Source organism: Plectropomus leopardus, chromosome 1 (genome assembly GCF_026936395.1).
Source record: "Plectropomus leopardus strain MGB_pleo_1.0 chromosome 1, ASM2693639v1, whole genome shotgun sequence".
In the NCBI taxonomy this organism is placed as follows: domain Eukaryota; kingdom Metazoa; phylum Chordata; class Actinopteri; order Perciformes; family Serranidae; genus Plectropomus; species Plectropomus leopardus.
Window position 1 is genome coordinate 13,934,682 of NC_142176.1, and position 22,563 is coordinate 13,957,244.

Here is a 22,563-nt window from a genome sequence, read left to right on the forward strand (position 1 = left end):
AATTTCCCCAATACTTATGTCTGCAAAGCTAATGGCATTCCCAGCAGCCTTAGTTGCCGTTGTTCTGACGGCCCAAAATTCTGAAGCCCCGTTAGAACAAAAGCCGTCCCACTAGACAGAAGACCCATTTGTCCGACAACCGCTTATCCCAGAACTAACACCCATTCATCTGAAGTTGCTTTTCTCTGAAAATACACACTCCCTGCAGTTAGTTTCAGTTCCCAGTGGCGTCGGAACCACCGATCCCTGGCGGTTTTACCGACCATTTGCAGCCTTTGCCAGCGGCATTTTAGCACCTGAACCTGGCTGTTGTTTATTGACCTGTCCCTGCTTTTACTGCAAGTTTTGTGCCACCAAATTTGGCTGTTTTAAGCCAAAAGGGGTCTTTTTCTTATCATAAGAAAGTGATTTTTGTGCCTCAACCGAGCCATGCATTTGCCACAGTGTAACATGAGAAATGTAACATGTCAGTGGTTTACAGAAATGTAATGTTTTCATCCGTTTTGAATTGTCAGATTTGCTCCAGAGTTGTGGTGATTGGACAAAATTACAAGGTTGCACAGAATTCACATGGATTGGCTGAATTATTGCGATCGCACCATTCTGAGGGGACTGCATAAAGAACTTCAGAATATAAAAGTCAAAAATGTAAATGCCTCTGATGTGCACAGAGTATGTGTGGATGTCCAGTTTCTCAAGCCTCTCTGGACAGCCTAAATGCAAAATCAATGTACACACGGCAACAACATGACCTGAATAAATGGTCACACATTAAGTATATTCTGTTGCAGTGTTGGTGACAACTTTGACGTATTTTCTGTTTTTTTTACCCTCATTGCAATAAAACATACACCACAATACCACAATACCCATGTGTGATTAGTAACTTGATTGAAATTGACCAACTGGGGCCTGCGGTGTTTTCCTGACAAAGACACAATTTGAAATAAAAGTGCTGGCATTGTTATGGTCTCTGCAGAGCCTGTAATGTTTACAACAAAGAGTAACAATTTTGCATTAGTTTTATAAAAAAAAAAGATGTCAGGTTGGCAATTATATCAATTTGAATGGACGGATGGAGCGATTTCATGTGGTAAATTGCAGCTTTAATATAAATTGTTGGAGGCATATGGGTAATTCAAATAATACCATCCAGGTGTGGTATATAATAAGGTATAAATGAGAGTTGAAACAGTTGTAACATGTAGGACTGGCAAAGGTATGTGTGTTACGTGTGAAAGTGGGTGGCATCCACTCATAAAAAAGAATCTGTCACACCTTCACAAACAAGACACACACATGAACATGCATATGGAGATTTCTCTGTTGCAGAAGCGTCGAGATTTAATGATAACATCTTTTTATTCCGTGCAAAGTTCCGTCTTTTCTTTTAACTGTTGCCTCTATTACAAAGTATGGAGATTTCAGGTCTGTTTACACGGTGCATGTATACATATACTCAAATAAGTGGGATGGAGAAAGGCAATAGGTGGACACAGAAATCTTTGCGTGAATGCGGATCTGATTTCTGAGACAAGAATCATTTAAAGTGACTCTCAGAGCTCATTCTAAACTCCTTCTGTCAGCTGTGAGAGAGCACGCTCTAATCCATTGTCACTGGGTGGATTAATTTGCATAATTCCACTATTGTGCAGTCCCAGATCTTTTTCTGTCTCCTCCTTCACATGTGAAAAGAGAGACAGAAAAAAAGAAGTCTCTCAAACCTTTGCTACTTGTTGCTTTGGAAACGGGGTGGGAAAAAAAATAAAGAGAAGTCTACTAGAGGAAGAACTGGCAGAGGAGAAAGGACTCAGTGGTGCAAAGGTGCAGAGATGAAGAGGGCGTGAGGGCGGCGATATGATGAGCAGGGAGCAGAGAAATGGAAGAAGAATGAGCGGAGGACAAGGGAAGGAAAGACGGAAGACAGATAGAGAGAAGAGAGGAAACTACTGTTCAGTGAATGCAATACAGAGCAATTTTCTGTTACTTAAAAAGCCATTTATCTATGTCGACAGTCTATTAGTCATGTATTCGAGTGTGACCCCCCCACTCCCCCCCACCTGACACACAAACACACACACACACACACTTCCCTCTATCACACCCACAGTGTGCGTTTTTGTACATGTGTGTGTCTGTTTGCGTGTTGTTGTGTGTCTGTGTGTATGATGAGGCTGTATTGCTTTTTCCTCCAGGGAGGGGAGCTGGAGGGGAGAGAGGCAGCGCTAAATTGAACAGATAAGATCAATATGTAGTTAAGGGGTGGGGCTGTGCCTTTCAGAGTGAACACTGTATAATATTGCATTAGCTCTACGCAGTGTTAAATGGATTATTCTTAAAAAGTGATGTGGAGAGCTTACTTGTCAAAGAATAACATTTTAGGAGGATTGCTCAGTGCTCTGTGATTACTTTTTTTTTTCTCCTTCAGGTTGCATGAAAGTGAGTTAGAATGAGATTTTCCCCCCAAGAAAAACAGTATCAGTAGTTTGAGCTAAGCATGTAATTTGTTAAACATTTAAGTGACAAAGGTAGCAGCCACAGTAATTATGAAAATGACGACTATTGTTCGTTGGGAGCAAAGGAGGAAGTAGTGTGTCGTTACAGAGCAGCAAAGTCCACAGAAGGAGGAGGTCATATTGTGAAAGGAAGTTTCAGGTGTGGAGATGAAGCAATCAGGCTTTGGAGGAATTCTTATATTTTACCTTATACAGGCCCACGTGGTTAGATAAACAGAGCATAAAGTACGTCAGTGGATTTATAACAGGAATAGAGGAATGGACTTCTGTTTATAGAGAAGTTGATGGTGTGCTTGTAGATGGCTTTTTTATGTGTCCGTGTATATGAATGTGTCTAAATATTTTAGGATGAATGTGAGTATGTCTGCAAGATGGCGTGTGTGTCTGAGATTGTATGATGGTATTTATGTAGACTTTGCAAATGATAAAAGCCTTTCTCATCTCCTGTCAAATCAAAGCACTACGTTTCATATTCACTGACACTGGTGGCCATTCACCATTCACATGCACTTTCACATTTAACATGCAATTTGGGTTCTATATCTTATACTTCGACATGCAGACTTGTGGAGGCAGAGATCAAACTGCTGATCTTTCGATAAGTGGACGACCCACTCACATATGTGTAATGCAGATGTAGCAGAACCCCCTCCAAGAAAGCTTGAGAAATCTCTTTAAGATAAAATATCAACTTTGAACATTAGCACATTGAAAGGGAAGAAACCAGCTTCTTATATGATAATCTTAGGATTGATGAAAACCAGATTCGGATTTCCTAACTTGCTGTGAGCACAATGAGCCTGGAAACTTTTACATACATTGACACGGAAGTTCAAACTTGCAGAGTTCAAATGCACATTTGGTACAAGTTAGAATTTTTGTCATTTTACTTAAACATGGTTTAAGAAGAAATGAAATTAAAGTTGATCCATTCATATAGTGAAGTTCTAAAAGTTAACATAAAATTGATGTGTACTACAAAATATAAAATAAGATCAAAACATGTTAAAAATGATTAATACAGCGATTAATTTAATTTAGCATTCAAAAATCATCTGTCTAATGCATAGGTCAACAAAACACCAGATTTCAACACATTTTGCCATTTCAAGAGGAACTCAACATTACATATATATATATATATATATATATATATATATATATATATATATATATATATATATATATATATATATATATATATATATATATATATATATATATATATATATATATATTTGTGCTGTAATCACATAGACTCTTTTTGGTGTCTTTATAGACTTGTCTTGCAGAGGCTACTGCTCAGCTGCGACATATCTGAAGAAACAGAGTCTTGCCATTTTTTTCTGCGTAACGCGTGCAGTTTTCAGCAAAAAAACTTTGTTTTGATAGTTCTATCGACTCCATGCCACCTTTATACTTCAGTTTCAATGTATTTATTTGTCACAGACATGACATCTGTTTCTGTGTCAAAATAAAAGCCCCCCGACAACGTTTCTGTCGACAGAATCCCTTCAGTTGTTGATGCAAGGCATTTTAATGTGAAACGTTTGCAGGACCGTGTTGCTGACGATGCAGTGGCTTGCACAGCTTCATAAATAAGTGGAACATGTGCTTTTAATTATGGAAATACAAGTTTAAGAAGTAGGCAGCTCTGCAGCAGTGACGCAACAGCAATCGCTGCCAATGCGAACACCCACTGCTCATGCATGTGGTATGACCCGGGCATTACCTCCGGGCGATGTGATGGGCACTGCATGCAAAACATCCTCAGTTCGTCTCCAGTATGAGGCCAAAAGGAAGATGAGGGTCTATATTTTTGTGGGTATTTAAAATTACACCGTCAAGATTTCTAAATACCCTGGTATACCATAATATCGTGATATTGCCCATTCTTAATGCATATTTCTTAAATGCAAATATCTCAAAACCTGGACAAATAAAATCAAAACTATTTGCTCAACTGATACCATGAATTGGTTATTTTGGGATATGAATGAAGAGAATGGATTCAGATCCAGTTAGACCAATGGGGAATAAGTATCTCTCGCCCTCAGCTGAGAGACTGCACGCTGTTAACCCTGCTGGCATGGGATGAAAACCCTGCAGAGCCGTGTCCTCTGTCTCCCTGGCTGCCTGTCTCTCTCTCAGCTCTCCCACTGCCTCGATAAGCAAAACAGCATGTCCCACTATAATCACCATGATATATTAAACATAATCAAGTGTACTAATGAGGTCATAATTAGGATAATTCATGCATTAATTAGCAAATCTTTCTCTGTCAACACACACCTCCAACCAACCAGTATGAGCTATAATGAATACTTGTGTACTCTAAAACAACAATAGGTGCTGCCTTGATTTGCTGTAGTGATTTCTATTGAATTTTTGAAGGTTTGCGTTGTTTGTGCAAATCAAGTTTGTGTTTTTTTTTTTCTGTTATCACCATCACTTTGTTATCACCTAGTTGGCACCATTAAAAACAATGATCCAAAAGTAGTCTGACTCACCAGATGTAGACGGTAGCCATAAATTTGCCAAAGGCTGGCTTATTAAAAATTCCCTTCACTACGCTCTGGAGCTGATTTACCATATATTTCGAAACATCGCCAGTCAACGAATACCTACATTAACAAAAAAAAAAATCAAATAAAAAAATAAATAAAATAAATAATAATAATAAATATGAATTAATAATAATAACTTTATTTGTGTAGAACCTTTCATACAAGAAATGCAGCCCAACGTGCTTAACAACAAAGAAAGTACTTCACATGAAAAGACAGAAGACATAAAGACATAATAAAACCTGCATGTAAAAGTAAGATAAGATCAGAATAGAATACATAGAATGATAAAACCCACCTAATAATACGAGTAAAAGTAAGATAAAAATAACGATAAAAATAGAATGCACGGAATGCATTACATAAGATGGAAAATAAAACCCACTGAGATAATGTTAATAAAATCAAGCTAAAAATAGGGTGTACAAAATGGATAGAATTAAAGAAAATACAACATTTTAAAGAGGTGCAGCAGTGCGTAAGTGCAAAGCAAAATGCTAAGCAGTTAAGTCAGAAGAAGTTCAAGGTTAAAGTAAAGACATAAGTTTGTAGTTTTCTTTTTAAAATATTTAGCGGCCTGCTAGAGTGGGCGCCCCATGTAGAAAAGGACCTTGCTGCAACTTGCGGCCCTTTGCTGTATGTCTTCCCTTCTCTCTCCCCCTTTCACTCTAAATGCTGTCCTGTAAAATAAAGGGAAAACCCCTAGAAAAAACCTGTAACATCAAAAAACAGCTGTGCACTACCTGCCCAGTACCAGACTGCTAAAAGGAAAGGAAAAGTTAGTAAATAGTTGGTGACACAGTGGAGCATTTGGTTGTTAATTAGCCAGATATTTCCCTGGAGTCAGTGAAGACTAAAACAAATCTGAAAAGAGAGTAAATATTTGACCACTAATACAAAATACTGCAGGTTTAAAATTTAGAAAATGTGTCACTCTACTAAGATAAATTCAGAAAAAAAAGTTTGCAATAGTTGTGCACTTGTTTTGGGAAACGGAACAACTAGGGAAGTCATGTGTAATGTCTCAGAAGGTTTTGCTAATGTTTATTCATCCAAAAATATGACTATGCATACTTGCTCATTTTTCAGCAATGCTTCACATTCAAATACTAATCCTCGCAAGCTGTTCAGTACAATGGCAGCCTTGAACTGTCGGCCAATAGTGGAACAGGATTGGGCCTCAGTGTAGGCCTTGCCTGGGGGAGATGGGAGAATAGCTAAACCAGAAAATCTATTCCTCATAATTATGAATGGAAAATTAATGTCCATAATTCACTGAGAAGAGCTGTAAGACACTGGAAAAAGGTTGGAGAAGGTTCTGCAGAGATGTCGATTGAAACCATCGATTATGTGATTACCTACATTTCACACCTACTCTGTCTTGTATAAGGTGCAAAACATAAAGCTGACAATAAAATGTAGGCTTTAAGAAAGGAAACATGCTGTAGTCACTTGTGGCATTCAATTTGTTTCCGGTTTGGAATGAAAAATCCATGTTTCAAAACTGTACCATAAAAAACATCATCGTAACAGTTCAGCTATAACTGAATCCCCCTTCAAGCCGTAGCTGTAATCAGATCGCAATTTTTCAATTACTTATTATTCAAAGGTTTGTTTCTGCAGCGAACACTGGCCCTATATGTTTATTCATGTGAGCTCTGAGCCAAACCGACTGGACCATCCATCAACGCGCTCCGGTTAGGAGTGACTTTCTCCCGCTTTCTTTTCTCGCGCTGTTCAACATCTCCTCCCTTTTGCCAGAGAGCGGAGCGTGTTTGCTGATGCGTGAAGGCAGTAGCCACAACGGAGCCCTGCAGAAAACAAATGCTGTCCCCGGCCCATGGCCGTCTCTGTCATGGATCATCAAAAGCAGTGCGTTGGTTTTACTTCCACTGTTACACTCAGCGATGGAAAAACAGACAGGGGGCCAGTTGTGATTGGTAGTTAAGACACATCACGCTAAGAACTCCTGCTGGTTGGTAATTGTCACAATGTAGCAAAGGGACACAATCAAGTGTCGTTATGTGCTGCATGCGGGTACTGACAAACATGCAGTCAGTCCCTATTATTACTCACTCACTCACACACACACACACACACACACACACATAAGCATACTGTAATGGGCCAGTGTGTGCTTTAAATTCTCTTTGATGCTGTGGATGCCCCCCGCTGTTCACCATATTACTCTGTTCACATCAAACAGGTTGTTCTGGGAAGAAAAAGGGACATGATGACAAGACTACGGCTCACTATTCTGTTCATCCTGATGCCAGGCTTTTTGTTCAAATGAAAAATAGGTTCCCCTACCTTTTTCTCCTCTCTCTTAGTCTCTTTTTCTCTCTCTGTTGCTCTGCCATAGCTTCTCTTTTTTGTGCCCCCTCCCCTTTTCAAATCCTTCCTCTTCCTCCTTGTTCTTCCTGCCTTTCTTCCTCTCGTAACTCTTGCATCTGTTTTCCTCACCCTGCTTTGCAAAAAAAACAACAACAAAAAAAAAAAAAACTGGCGCTGTATAAATCTCCACACCATCCTGTTTTGCTGTTGTTTTTCTCTCATCTTTACTTTTCCCGTAAACTGCCGTCCCCCACCATTATCTTCTCGAGTCACCTGGAGCTTGTTGCAGCACGCCACCCCATCATAGCTGACCATCCAGACAATGTCAGTGTGAGACACAGTTCACAGATGATAATGACCCAGCCCAGCTGCTGTGTAACCAGGGATGCACTGGGCTCCTCTAACTGGCGGTCTGGCATGTGTGTGCCCATGCATGTCCATTTCAGTGTATGTGTAAATGTGCAAATTCCTTATGTGCAGGAAGGAAGCGAGGAAAAAATTCGCCCATTGTGTTGATTTTTGTTATGTGTGCAAATGCATCGTATTCACTGAACTGGAGGTCTGTATGGCGCTGTCTGTGCATGAGCCTATTGGTATGGATAGCATGCTGTCATCTAGAGCGTGATCTGTACTCGCCGCCCCTGAATCGCACCCCCCTTCCCTTCCCATAATTCCACCGCTACCTCCAAAGCCCCTCTAACCTTTCTCCCGCACACTCGTCTGTCAATCATGTTCATTGCAGCACAGCAACACAGGGACACTTGGTTCATTGTTAATTGAACCCTCACAGTTTACATTGGAATAAACCAACATCCCTTATCTGTTATTCCTGAGGTAACCCTTCGCGGAGCCATTATTAATCACTGCACACAGCTCCAGGAAACATCTATTGGCTGATAAAACATTTGGAAAAATGAGGTTGGAGCCGGTTGTAGTTACAGATATATTGGCTCAAAATTTACATACATTTATTAGTTTAAATTTTAAATGCAGGGCTCTTTTATAAATATTGAAATGTATCCTGTTGCCATGGTCTCAGATGATTCAGTGGGAATACTTTAAATAGGTGTGAAAGGAAAAAAAACACACTTCCCCATACTTTAAAGGTCACAACTATTTAAGGCAGAGGTGTAGGTGGTACATTTTGCGTCATAACAAAAATTGCATTAAACTTTTCAAAAGTGTTGTACATACAGATGGTCACTGAGGAGCTTGTTTTATGTGCACTTATGAAGAGGAAAATGTGTTCCCAGGATGTTTAGGGACTCATGATGTTTTTTTTTAAGCTTGTTCCTGCAGTCATCATGTTGGACATGTCCGCCATCACATGAAGGCCGTCAGTATGCTTCTGAAGAAGTGGCTGTTGGACCATTTAACAGCATTTTAAACCTTAAAAAACAGAATGTCGAGTTAATAGCGGTGAAACAAGGTGCTCTGTGGTGGGTTAAATGTTTGTTTGTCATAACGCCCTGACGAAGGCCACTATGCTGACATGTTTTGCTGTTTTTTTCCTTATCTTTCTATTCTTTCCTACTTCTTTTTCTCTCTGATAAGAGTGCCCCTGACAGCCCCAAAAGACCACTCCACCACTTTTGGCATTTTAAACCTCTTTTGCTTTTCAGCACTGGGAAATGTTGGGGAATCAAGGGAAGTCAAGTCAAGTCAAGTCAATCAAATCAGTTTAATTTATCAAGTCCATTTCCACAAATCACAATTGGCCTTAGATAACTTTATAGCACACAACAACCCTCTGTCTTTGGACCCTCACCGCAGATAAGGACAACACCCCCAAAACCCCTTCAATGGGGGAAAAAATGAAGAAACCTCCCAAGAGGAATCCCAACTGAGAAGGGATTCCTCTTTCAGGACGGACAATAGATGTCGTTTTACCACAACAATACAGTTACAGTAATATATGATGGACATGTTTCTAGTAGTTTGTCTCAAGAAAATTGAACCCTTGAAGCCCCTCTCCAGTGTCTTTTGGCAGTTTTTTATTTCATATTTTTCAGAATCATCTCCCGACAACGTTGATTTTCAACTGCATTCGCCAACGATATTTTAAGGAATAATTTTGTGCTTAAAGTTTAAAAAAAGATTGTAGCTTAAACAAGAAAGAAATGTATGACTATACTCGGAGCTGCACAAAATTCGTCTCTGATGATCAGCAGTGCTCAACAATGCTCTCTTTTAGGAAGCTAACCCAGTAGCAAAAAGCACACCTGCTTAGCTGATGAAAGATAGCCGATTAAAACTGATGGCTGTTTTGCAATTCTTTGTATAATCGTGGCATGTAACAGAATTGCTTATGTAGTCTCACGTTACTGTAAAAGCTAAGCGAGCTTTTTAGCATGGCGTGGGGCAGGTTGAGGTGCTGCAGAGGAACTGGTTCCAAAATGTGAGCTCATAACTTATGTGCTATTGCTATTCATGCTAGAACCATTGACTTCATAAATAACGGACGTAGCTACCGTGATGTCACCCATTGGTTTGTGGACTACTATTTTGAAACCTCAAGCCCTGAATTTCAGCCGTCACTATGTTGTTTTTTTAGCTAGAAGTGACCATATTTGGACACAATGTTATATCTGTGAAGGAGTGAAGGGCGGCTCTTACTCACAGACTTTAGTGACACCTCACAGTCTGTCACGCAAATGGTCCTGCTTTCAAATATGTGTAAGTTTGAGCCTAAATAAAATGTAAATGTGTGAGTTGCCAAAAAATGAACCCACTGTACCGTAAGTGTTGAAATTAGCTATAGAGACCAAAACAGTTTTTTGTACCAGGCTGTAAACATGTTTATTTCTGCTGTAAATTTGGGCATTTTATTATGCGATACTATGGGGATTGACTCGTTTTTAGAGCCAGCCTCAAGTGGCCATTTGATGGATTGCGTTTTTTGGCACTTCTGCATTGGCTTCATATTTCAGCCTAAGAGGTTGCCAACTGCAATTGGTAGCCATGGTAACCTTGATGGGTTAAGTCAGTCTATTAACCACAACCCCAGTCTCTGTTTGAGAAAGACTATTAGCGGGGCTTTAAATGAAGCAGGGACAGAGTCTGTTTGAAAACTTGATTTCCACTGGTACTTTCTGCCTGAGTTTATAAATGTGTAAAATGTTGTTAAAATAATTTTGGCCTATTGATTGAATACCTATTGAATGCATGCAGTCTCGTGTGCTTGTTGTAGCTTGTAATCAAATTATTCCTGACATCTTTATTTCTTACCCTTATCAAATATTCAATTGCTTAAATTTTCAATTTTTGAACAGCGCTCTTGCAAATTAAGTCTTTGCTTGATAGATGATGTTCCCCCTGTCAGACTAGATCATTTCAGAGTGAGCCCACCCGCTTGGTTCTGCTGGAGAAATTCTCCTGAGTGATCCACATTAACAAAGGAATCTATTGACGTCAAAGTGATACGTAGTTTGGTTTTAAAAACGAGGAATAAGCTTTATTACTTTAAAGCAGAGCATTGCACGATATTGCATCATGCACAGAGCTGAAAATGAATGTATAACATAAATCATAACGGATATGTCTGATTCTTTTGTGACAGGAGTGTGTTTCTTGGAACATTTCTGCCTCGCTTCATGATCTCTAAACGAAATGACGGCACAACAGTGCAACGTCTGTGACAAAATGTCATGTCGGTAATTGTCTTCCTGCTGCTTATCCGCTCCGGAGCGAGGATGAACTTACAGTATTTCCTGCTCTGTCCCTTTCTCAATCAATCCACTGAGAGAAGGTTAAGTTCTCTTCTCACAAGCCACCACTTCCACCTTTAGGGGAGAGCCTTGGATAGAGATCAGACTGCAATCAATTGACCGTCTGTGTCATTACAGGATTAGCTCTACCTACAGCATGGTCACATACGTCTGGAAGCCTGCCCAATAATGGGCAGGTAATGGAGCAAGTGACTGCATGTCCCCTGGGGGAGATTAGTGCTCCATGTCCCATATTAAGTACAAGGCTGTGAGTTACAAACGGCATGTAACAGAAATAGAGTTCATTCCTTTACAGATGAATTTGTCACCATTTTTAGATACTTTCCAATAAGGAATAAGTCATGTCTTGTCAGATTACTTACAGATGGGACTGGAAAATAACTTCAGTTCAGGTGATAAAGAATACAAATCCCCATCTTTTTAGACTTTTTATACACGTTAAACAATATTTTATTATGTACAACAGAGTATAATTTCAGTTCAGCCTGCTGTCCGGTGTATTTTGGAGAAGTGTTGTCACAAATATCAATATATTAGTTAGTATTGACTAATATATTGAATATCAATATTTTTCAAGGCATTGTATCAAAGTTAGAAATTTCCAGTATTGTCTCAACACTATTTTGGAGGTACTGTATTAATAATACAGTGTATAGATGGGCTTAAATTACTCATTACCATTTTTAGCCATGTTAAGCGGTGTGGCTCTGTAGTTTTGAAATGTTGGTTGTTTGCTTTAGTTCATATAAAAAAAGGTGAAAGGACTACATTTTGTGCAAACATTCGTGGTCCCCAGAGTATGAAGCCATGAAGGTCAGTCATTTATGTTTCACATGAACATGTTTCAACTCCAGTGAAATGTGATCCTGTCAGCTCCTTTGACCTGTGCATTTTGAATTTGGTCCTTTTTTTTACATTGTATTCTGCTGCTTTACTATTGTCCATATTTCTAGACTGGCTGCTGTGTGTTCATGTCGTCACAGGTGGTTCTTGCAATTCATTGTTTCTGGTTATGATTTAACTGTAGTTTTGATGACAGCTGCTTCTTTATGAAATAAACCCACCACAGACTCAGTGAATTCATCGACAACATTGATGGCATTGAAGATGGTGTCCTGAAACAGGCTCCAGACCCTGATCGGCTCTTTCTTTCTTTTGTGTCCCTGAGAGCATGCATCGCAGTTTGTTTACATATCTTGACCTCAACACAAATTACACGTTTGATGCCATCAGGTCATATTTTTAATTCATGCAGCACTTTGGCTACAAAACTAATGACATTTTCATCAGTATTTTGTATTTTGTGCTAACAGGCTAAACTAATCTGGTGAACATGGTAACATTTCCACCTGCTAAACATGCAGATGGCATCTCGAAGCATCGTCGTGCTTAAATAGAGCCTCACAGAGCTGCTCAGTCTTTGTCTTGTTACCATTCAATAATCTGTAATGGATTGAAATGTGACTTACCCTCTCCGCCAACTGGCTTAATAAAGCTGTCATGGACACAACAGAGGACAAGTGTCACAATTGTAAGTGTAAACGGAACATTTTTTAAGTAATGTAGGCATGCAAATACATTGTCAATGACACACACACACACTCACACACAGAGACAGATTCAAATGAATGCACCTTCACAATAAGTGCAATGCCATGTTCAAGGTAGTTGGTAGAGAACGGCGTTTGTCCTACTCCACCCCTGAGCGTGAATAGGCCTCATTCCTCTCAATAGGTCCTCATTATCCAGCCTGCTGGTGTTTGAATTTGATTGATTGTTCATAAAACATGCATGACCCTCATGAATTATTGTGAGAGAACATCCAATAAATTGTTTTAGATGGCTTATTACAACAGTGTTACTGGCCTGGCATATTAAATTATTTGCAATCCTGTAAATCAGAGAGGCGATTTGAAAATAACCTATTAAAGGCATCATGGTGACATTTCTCCACTCAACAACATAACCATCTCCGTCACAGCTCTTTTTTAATCATGGGGAAATTTTGTCATCAATCACATTGCATTAGGCCTTTAATAAGATACAGACAGAATGTGAGGAGATGAATCAGGAGGATTGGGTGGGGAGTTTTATGAATATTATCAGGTTAACAGTGATTAATGTTACCATGTTATAAAGACACAACTTCTTAACTTTTTTTTTCCTTTACCCAAAATAAAATAATGCATTTTAGTGTAACAGGTAAGTGCAATAAAAGTAAGCAAAGTCAATGAAAATAACATAAAAAGCAATTAAATTCTGCAGTACAATCATTGTTTTCAACAATATTGCACTCTGAAAGATGCAAGAACACATCTGTAGGGACAAACAGTGAGTTATTAAATTCACCAAAAACATATATAAATCCTTTCTTGATAAGGGCTTCATTTTGGCCAGTTTCAACAGAATTATTGCTTTCATTCATCATTCAGCTTGCAGATACCTGTCTATGCCGAAAAGTTTGGACTGAGTATAGATTTTGATATTAACGCACCGTCGCTCTTTGCAAGTGGACACAGAGCTGGTCATGCGTTTGAGTTGTGTGACCCTCTTTCACCTTCCCTGTGTCCCATGGGTGAAGTGAGGAGACAGGACAGGAGAGGGGAGGGGGGGAGGAGGAGGAGGAGGAGGTGCAGAGGGGACAGAAGAGAAGGGAAAGCAGAAGGGACACTAACCCCGCCGCCTCCGACCTTCAGGTCCCAAAGGAACACAAGTCAAACTTCAAGAATAAACTTGAAGGACTGTGTGACTTGGGCAGCAGAGCAGCCACGGGGATTTCTAGCAACAGACTTAAGTGGGAGTTTTTAAGTGGCCTCTTCATGCAGGTTCTTAGGGAGTACTTGTCTCATCTCTGGCTTCAACTTCAAACATGGTAAATTGACGACTGAGGAGCAGATGCGGACGACTTTCCTGCTAAACAAGAGTCGTGTTTGTCGTTAACTTTCTCTTTCCAGAAGTTCTCTTGACAGGTTAAGTACAAATGTCTAATATTCACTGATAACAAAGAAATCTTTTGATGTGCAGCAAACTGATTTGTGGTGCATACAGTGAATAGGTACAGTTGTGGTTGTATAAGAGGCTATTCTGAAAGGCTGACAGCTTTGAAGGTCTACAGAGTTTTTACACACTTTGTCCAGCTCAGACCTTGAATTCAAATGACTTCCACGACCGAAGAGAACAGGGCCAAGCATCACTTTACACGTTCCAACATCTGATGTATTTGAACCACGATTTCATTTGTTTTGAGCTCATTTATTCACATAAAGATTCAAGTGTTGTAGTGAATGTGGCTCCTGCAAGCGCAGACATGAAAGGAGTCATAGATGAAGGGAGCGGAGCCATGGAGAGAGTTGTGTACATTCACCTCCTACCTACACCCACTGCGTTTGATCCAAACCCCACGCCTTTGAAGTGTGTATGCCTTTGTGCTGGGCCAAATAGGGCCATGTGCGGAAAAACCTTGCATGCAAGTGATGTCATCATTTCCACAAAGTCACACACACACACACACAAATGTGCCACGTGCACATTCATGCGCACGTGCATCGACACACAGTGACACCCACACAGATGGGAAACTAAATGGGAAAATGTTTCTATCACCCACAGATATATGGCTTCAAAATTGTACCTCAGACCTTTTGCTTTTCTGACTCTGGACTATCTCAAATGGCAATGCAAATGTTCATTTTATCAGATTGCAATTTTCAAGATGGGAAAAGTAGAAAAGTCTCAAAATAACTGCTCACAAAAAAATGTGACTTTGCTAAATGAATAAAGTGACCCTGATGAATATTTAGAGTTGATTTTGTTATGGTGTTTTAGATTGCCTTCGTCAAAGAATAAATATATGAAATTATTTAATCTGAAAAGATTATCTTGGCTTTTTCCATGGCTGTCTGCACAACTTTAAACAACATATTTTCGCTGCCAGCTCATCACATATTGCCATGTGTTCATAGGTCATATGTAGCTGTGCTCCAGCTATTCCAAGTGCATCTGTTATTAACATTCTGTGACCCCATGTCAATTTACACCTGTTACATGCATTGTGTCTTTTCACACACACACACACACACACACTTTTCTGCTCGCCCAGTGGGGATCCTCCCACTGTTAAGTTGCATTGTTGTCTGGCGACATTTCACACTGACGCTGTTCTATGACATCATAAAGTGATGCCGCTTGAAACATGGCTTTTTCTGACGTGGACTGTCAAAGCGGCAGTACTTGATGACTTCAGAGAAAGAACAGGTTGTTTTAAGACTTCATGAATCTTGTTTTTTTGTGGCTGTAATGAATATTTTTATATTAATTGATCACATAAGTACTCATATGTGCAAGCAGTGCCTCGTAGTGATGAACCTGCATGAACTTATCAGCCAATTTTGCACCTCCTCTCACCTCCAGAGTGCATTTTGCTACTCATAGTTGTACTTTCCAGCTTGCATCTTTACAATGGTAAAGATTGTTTCACTATTACCAGGCTCAGAGAATTTTTTTTGGGCTGCAGCAGACCCTTCCCAGCACCAGACAGACACAGTTGGTGACTTGCTTGTGATAGTGGAGCATTTAGCAGCTAAAGAGCCAAATATTTCCCTCAAGTGTTGTAGAAAAGCAAAGCAGCGCTAGTGAATATTGGACTAACATTAATCAGGTGTCCTTGATTCCAATGAATGCTAATGTTGCCCCGAAACTATGTTTAAATAACGAAATAGCTTTGCCCTAAGATGAGAAAAAAAAAACAGTATTACATTTAAGTAGAAAAAAAAGGAAACTAAAAATTAAAAGTATTTTATTTTCAAGAGAACTCACCACAAAAATGACAATTAATCAAGGCATGAAAGACCTGCTGCTAGTACTGCTGATTACACACATTGTTTTGTTTTGCCACAGTGTAGGAGTTGATACAAAAAGAAAGATAGACAAATGTAAAAGCCATTTAAATTGTATAATAAATTACGTAGCATGTTACCTACTGATACCAAAACAGTACAGATAAAAAAACATTTGTTCACACATGACAAAAATAGTGTTCATAAAATATTCCTTGAAGTTAGTAATAAAGAAAGCTAATATATCAACCAGCCCAACTTAAAAGCAAAGCAAGGCTGGAACAATTTCAGCGAGGAGCAGACCTGCTGCACAGGCAAAAGGCTCAAATCACATACAATGAATAGATGACTCGCCCTTTTACTGATAATGAAATTAAGTAAATTTCTTATTTACTCAAAACACAGTGGACCCTGTCCATTTTGTGTGGATGACATGCAATAACAAGTAGGCCTGCCTTTGCAATGAGTTCCCTCTCTGAACTTGTCAAATACAGCTCGGTCATTTTTTTTCACACTATGACACTCTAGTTACCCCTCTAGCGTCAGTTTTGGACACTCAGGAATGATGACTTGATTTCTGCTCATTACATGCTGTAGTGTATCTTCAAAATAGTTTTAGGCAACAAAACTAGGTCTTGGTTTGGGTTCAAATATGGATGTTTGTTACGAAAACGACCTTACGTAAATACATTAATAAGTATGTGACATATGCCATTAAGCATTTAGCCTAATCTAGTTTACAATGATCTCCTCAGTGTTGACATTCTCGCTCTTCATACTACGTCATTGCCGCTGATCTGTTTACATTGGAGTTAGTTGGAAGCCTGGTGTGTCTAATACAGATGCTAAAAGGGTATGTTGTGCATCGTTATCAGACGCAGAGGGCTGCTGACCAAGCTGCCATATTTGACACCCTGAGGATAAGAATGGGTTGGTGTATAAAATGTTATAACATATAACATACGCTCTTATGCTCTACATGTCAATGCAGTTAAAATTTTTTTAAAAAAGATAAAGCTAACATCGTCAGGCGAAGCATTCTGATATTGCATTTCAGCAAATGCATTCCACCTTTCTACGTGAACTGTTTACTAGCCATTTAAATGTGATTGGTCGATACTACTCAAGACTGCAAACGCAAACCAAAACACTTCAAAATCTTGTCCCGTGGCCCCCAGATTCTACATACATATGCAAAATCTGTTAAGTAGAATTAACTACTGTATGTTCAGGCATGCGAGGCACATTAAATTTTACAGTGGACCGCATAAAGTAGCCACATAAACAGCCACATCATTAGCATGTTCATACATACTGGGAGGGAGAGAGAGAGAGGAAAAGAACTTGACCCTGTTTGAAGTGGATGACCTTTTGTCCTTCATTGCAGGGAAAAAAAACAGTCAATAACCCAGTCACATAATTTCCCAGTGGACTTCCCAGCACACAGGACTAATATTTTGTCTAAGTGGACGTGTCTCTCCTGTGCACACATGTTCAGACGTGCTCCTTTTTCTTATATTTGGCTACAGGTCCAGTTTTAAAGCAGGATATTGTTTGATCCCAAACAACAAATCTGCACTGCGGCTCATCTGACAAAGCACAACGTCTGATATCACAAGCCCTACCCTGTTTTTTTGTTGTTTTTTTCCGCTCAGTTTGTACTCTTCAGTGTAACGGTGGCATGAAGTGACCACATCTGCTTAATGCAGCAGTGCCAAAGATGCCAACTTTGATTTGCAAAGTGACATGATTGCATCAGAAGCAGACCAACATGGTAGACGTGACACAAACACAGCAACTGTTGTGACAAATGACAATGTTAATCTTCAAATACACCAACAAAAATAGTTTTAACAATAGATGAAGCCTGTTTTCTCTTTTATCCTGTAAAAAAAAACACAGCCGGCATGTGGCTTGGTAATGATGCTCTTCTGCAGCTTTAGGTTCCCGTAATGGAAAGAGTGTTTTATAAAGTGTTGCTTTCCTAATTGATACTTTCATACTGACTGATCTCTGCTATAAATTAAGAAAATACAAATACATTTGGTGGGTTATAAAGAAATTAAAAAGATTTAAGGGGTTTTATTCCCCACTACATCCCTGTCTGTGACCAGCTGTTACTGAATAAATCAATGTGAAGCGAGCTGAATTCCAATTAGCAGATCTACATTTCCAAAATAAGATGCTATTTGTTCTGCCGGCTAAGTTTCACTCAAGAAGAGCAAAAAAAAACAAACAAACAAAAAAGTCAAACCTGGCAGATGACTTAAGACACCCCCTGCTATTGATGTCTTTTGATCCAAAGCTCCCATTGGACGGAATCGTTAGAAATTTTGCATGCTTGATTGCTTGTGTAAACATGTACGTATGTTTTATGTAACTGTGCGCAAGAGCATTTGACTGCGAAGGCAAAAAAAAGCAATTTAATCGTAACCCCCTCAGTGGAGAGCTTCCTGTTGTGCAGCTAACTGTCAGATGACAGAGTGAGAAAGGAAAAACAACAAGGGAGGAGATGAGAACAGGAAACAAGAGGAGTGGAGAAGCTGTCAGTCGCACTCGGGGTTCTTAGGGTTTAATATCTCTTTCTCATGCACACATCTAAAACTCCTCCTCATCTGCTGTCAGCGAATGCCAGCTAGATGTCACTTTAACTCTGGATTTCCAGCTCATGACAGAGGAACTGAAGGTCAAATCACTAACAGTGAGCTCAGTTTAATGGGACTGAACATAAACCCCAGATAGTCTTAAAATACACTCAACAGCTGAGTCGTTTCAGGGGATTGATCACGTTTATCAGCATCTGCTGCACATCCTGCAGACCCCCTTTTATTCATTATGTATAATATAGTAGAAGATAAGCTTTATGAAAATTTACTCCTGGCTGACATTGTAGTTTAAATAGACAGCGCAGGTGAGATATGACAGACGGGCTGCACTACACTTTATCAAGTAATGAATAATACATACATATACATCCAAATGTGAGAAGACAGAATATTTGGGAGTTTATATTCTGTTGTGCAGGAACTGTTAATGCTCTCGTTTTGGTAAAAAATAGATAAGTAAAGGAAATGAAATTAAAACCGAGCAGAGTTTTCATGTAGGGTGAAAAAACACTTATAAAATGGAAGCACCCAGGGTAAATGGTACAAAGTCTTCATGGCTTTGACAGTGAAGACCAGGATTGGCATCCTTAGTCCAATGTCTGGTAAGGTTTAAACGACTCTGCTGAAAGTAAGAGAAATATTGTGGTTTTGGTTACAAGTTCACATATAAAATTTGCTTCAAGGCACTTTTGACTAACCAGGACCACAGTCTTTGCTGGGTAGGGTAGAAATCTCTCTCTCAAAAAAAAAGGGAACATTTTAAAATACACCCTGCTCCTGCAGCTCTCCCCTCTCTGTCCTAAGCCCCTCCTATTGGGCGACCATGGGCATATGCATGTGCTTCATACATTATCAGTGAGTCTTGTACTTTATTTAATCTTTTTTCATTGCACAGTTGTATTTTCTCAGACCACCGGGTGTCACAGCAGGCCGGTAGCCAGTGGCACCACCAGGTGGATCTCTGTAGCAGCAGCAACGGAAAGTTTGCTGATACGGTGGCGAGTCGGGGCTTTTTTTGGTCGTCTGGAGCTGGGTTTTGAGCTGGCTGGTTTCGAGTTGCTGCAGCTGCAAACTGGTGCTCCTTCTAAGCTGCTGCCTGCTTTTCCTCCCAGCGAGGTGGTTGGTTGTTTTGGTTTGCTTTGCCTTGTAGGCTGTTTTTTCCAATGCTGGAATAGCAACTCTCTCTGCAGAATTCTCCACCATTGAGAGTCAGGCTTTCACTGAAGGGATTTGCACATGCACCTGCATTAGTAGAGCAGCGAACAGAAACACCTTCTCTCTGAAATGACCTATGATTGGCCAAAGTCTCCTCTCACAGGCTAGATTTTCTAAAGCTTAAAAACAGTGCAGAAGTCTTGTTTCTTATCCTACCATTTGAACTACAATATGTTCAAAGTTTATGTTGGAATTTTAGCTCTTTAAATAGAAACTAAACTGCCTACCCCAGCTTTAACCAAGTACTGTGAGTACCTACACTTAATGATAAACAACAATGCTACAAAGAGCAGATAATGGAGAGAGAACACATTGAAAATGTGTCATTAGCAATGTTTTGTAGATATATTCTAATTATTGAAAGTGTAGAAGACAGTGTTAGGGAATCCTTTGCTCTGGGTGCATTCATTAAAATCATTTCCTCCTTATTTTGATAAAAGTAATGTCTAACTAATTTTGTGTTGCAAATTAGTATTATATAAACATAATTCCTAGGAAATAGGGCTCATTTTCAGTTTTGGCCTTCATTTCTATTTGCAGAAAGATTGGACTCACTAAATTAGCTCTGAAAAGGCAGAAAAATAAATCAGACAAAGCAAGAAACACGAGCGCTTGGATGATCAGACAGGATTTATACAAACTTCCAGGTTTGTCTGACATAAATAGACGAGAAAATGATGGTTAACAGTAAAATTATCACCAAAATGATTAAACTACATCGTTAACATCCATCATAGACTTTATGGTGCAACTTTGACCTACCGTAATTACTGTAGCAGTTTTTCTGTAAAATAAGAGGTTATTACCACAGTTTGGGCCTCTTTCTTGCATTGGTGAATACAATGTTTTTATATATGACAGAAGAAAACAAAACTGAAGTTGTTAATAAACCAGACAGACCCTTTAAAGATGGCAGTAAGATCTGTCTGGTTACTTAAAGAAAAATCCATCTCCTTTCTACCCATAATTCTCCATTATCTGTCTTTCCTTTATTTCCACCATTAAATAAAGCAACAGCAATAAAGACGTCGTCATATTTTTAGTTGCTGCATCAACTTTAATTTTGAGCAGTTCCAGTTTGATCCTGGCTCTGTCTTTTAGTCTGATCAAAGAAACGCAGACTGAGTCGGTGTCGTAAAAACGATTCTTGTTGAGTGAGAATATTACATAATCATGATCATACCCATCAGCCAATTTTTATTGCTCCAGTCATTTATTAACTCACTATGATGCATTGATTTCTGATTTGGGCCTATTATGACTGATGACAAAATGAAACTAATAATGGATTTTTGATTTAGCCTGGAAGCTCACTGAGGACGAGCTGTATATCTGACATGACAGGGAGATATCTGTATTCATCTGTGTGCGTGTGTGTGTGTGTGTGTGTCCCATTTCTGCTTTGGAGTGGGTGAGTGAGTGTTTTTGTGAGGAAGGTCACACTTTGTGAGATATCAAAAAAGCAATTTTCCTTCAAGTTCAGCAGTATTTGGTGAAGAGAGGAAGACCACAGCAAGAAGAAAGGGATTGTGGGATGTGGCACTGATAGTCATCTGCTGTTCACTTGGACTACATGTATTGCTGCTGGCCTCTGTGTGTATGTGTGTGTGTGTGTGTGTGTGAGTATATTTGAATTTTTGCAGCACAGTGTGTCCATACTGTAGTGGCATCTGAGCTCATCATGATGTGAAAACATCTGAAGCGTTTAACTGGAGGTCTGGCGCTGCACAATATTTGCATTTTTGAATTTTTATATTGCTATAATAACTAACAGCTCTAATGATAATCTTCACATTAGTTAGTTGTTAGTTATTTTGACATTTACTATATGAATTGTTTGATGGTTTATAACTGCACATTTTCTTTTGACACAAATTCCAGTCTGACATTATGTATCTGCAATATTATTACAGAATCTGTACGATCAAACCCTCTCACCAGCAAAGAACATGGGCAGTTTTAGCAAAATCCCAAATAACTATCAAAGACAACACATTTTAAGGTCTTCACTTGGCGACTATGTTACGATACGAGATGTAAATGTGGACAGTATAGGCAGTGCGTTTGTAAAGGGGCCCATGGGGTGGGGACCCGCAGAGAGAGTGGGCCCTCCAACTATGTGTTAGGAAGAGAATGGACCCTCACCAAACAGAAACCTCCTCGGCAGCTGAAGTAACTAATTTGATTGCAAAAACCAACACTTTTTTGGTAAAATCTATAATGCAGGCATACACAGGGGCGGATTATCAGATAATTGGCCCCTGGGCACAGATGTGCAAAAGGCCCCACCACCTCTCCTATACAGGAGCAAGACGCATTTTGTAGTTGTAGCCTCTTTTTGTGTCATTTCGCAACTCTTTGTAGTTGTAATACATATTTTTGTTATTTTTGTGTCTCTTTGAGGTAATTAAGTGTCTTTTTTGATCGATTTGCATCTCTTTTGTAGTTATTTTGTCTTTCTTTGCAGTTCCTTTGCATCCCCATTTTGCAGTTGAGGGCCGGGGGTGTGGGGGTGGGATGCTTACACTAGTCCTTCCATGTTATATATGCTTGTTATAGCGTTCACGGGGGCCTGTCATAACCAGTGTTTAGCGTAACATTACTGTAACATTACTGTAATCACATTACATTTGTGTGTTGCACAGTAATGTACTGTGTTGCTGTTCTTAAATTTGTTAATAACATAACATTTACAAATTTAAAAAAAAATGTTGTTACTTGCATTACACAATTTTTTTTTCGATTAGATGCGAAACGGCCAA

The 22,563-nt window shown here is 39.4% G+C and overlaps 1 long non-coding RNA gene across 1 annotated transcript in view; it reads left to right on the forward strand.

Moving 5' to 3' along the window:
- The window catches only part of LOC148190378 (uncharacterized), a 41,934-nt gene that overhangs the window by 17,617 nt on the left and 1,754 nt on the right, over positions 1-22,563 (forward strand). The gene's annotated exons all lie outside the window — the stretch shown is intronic.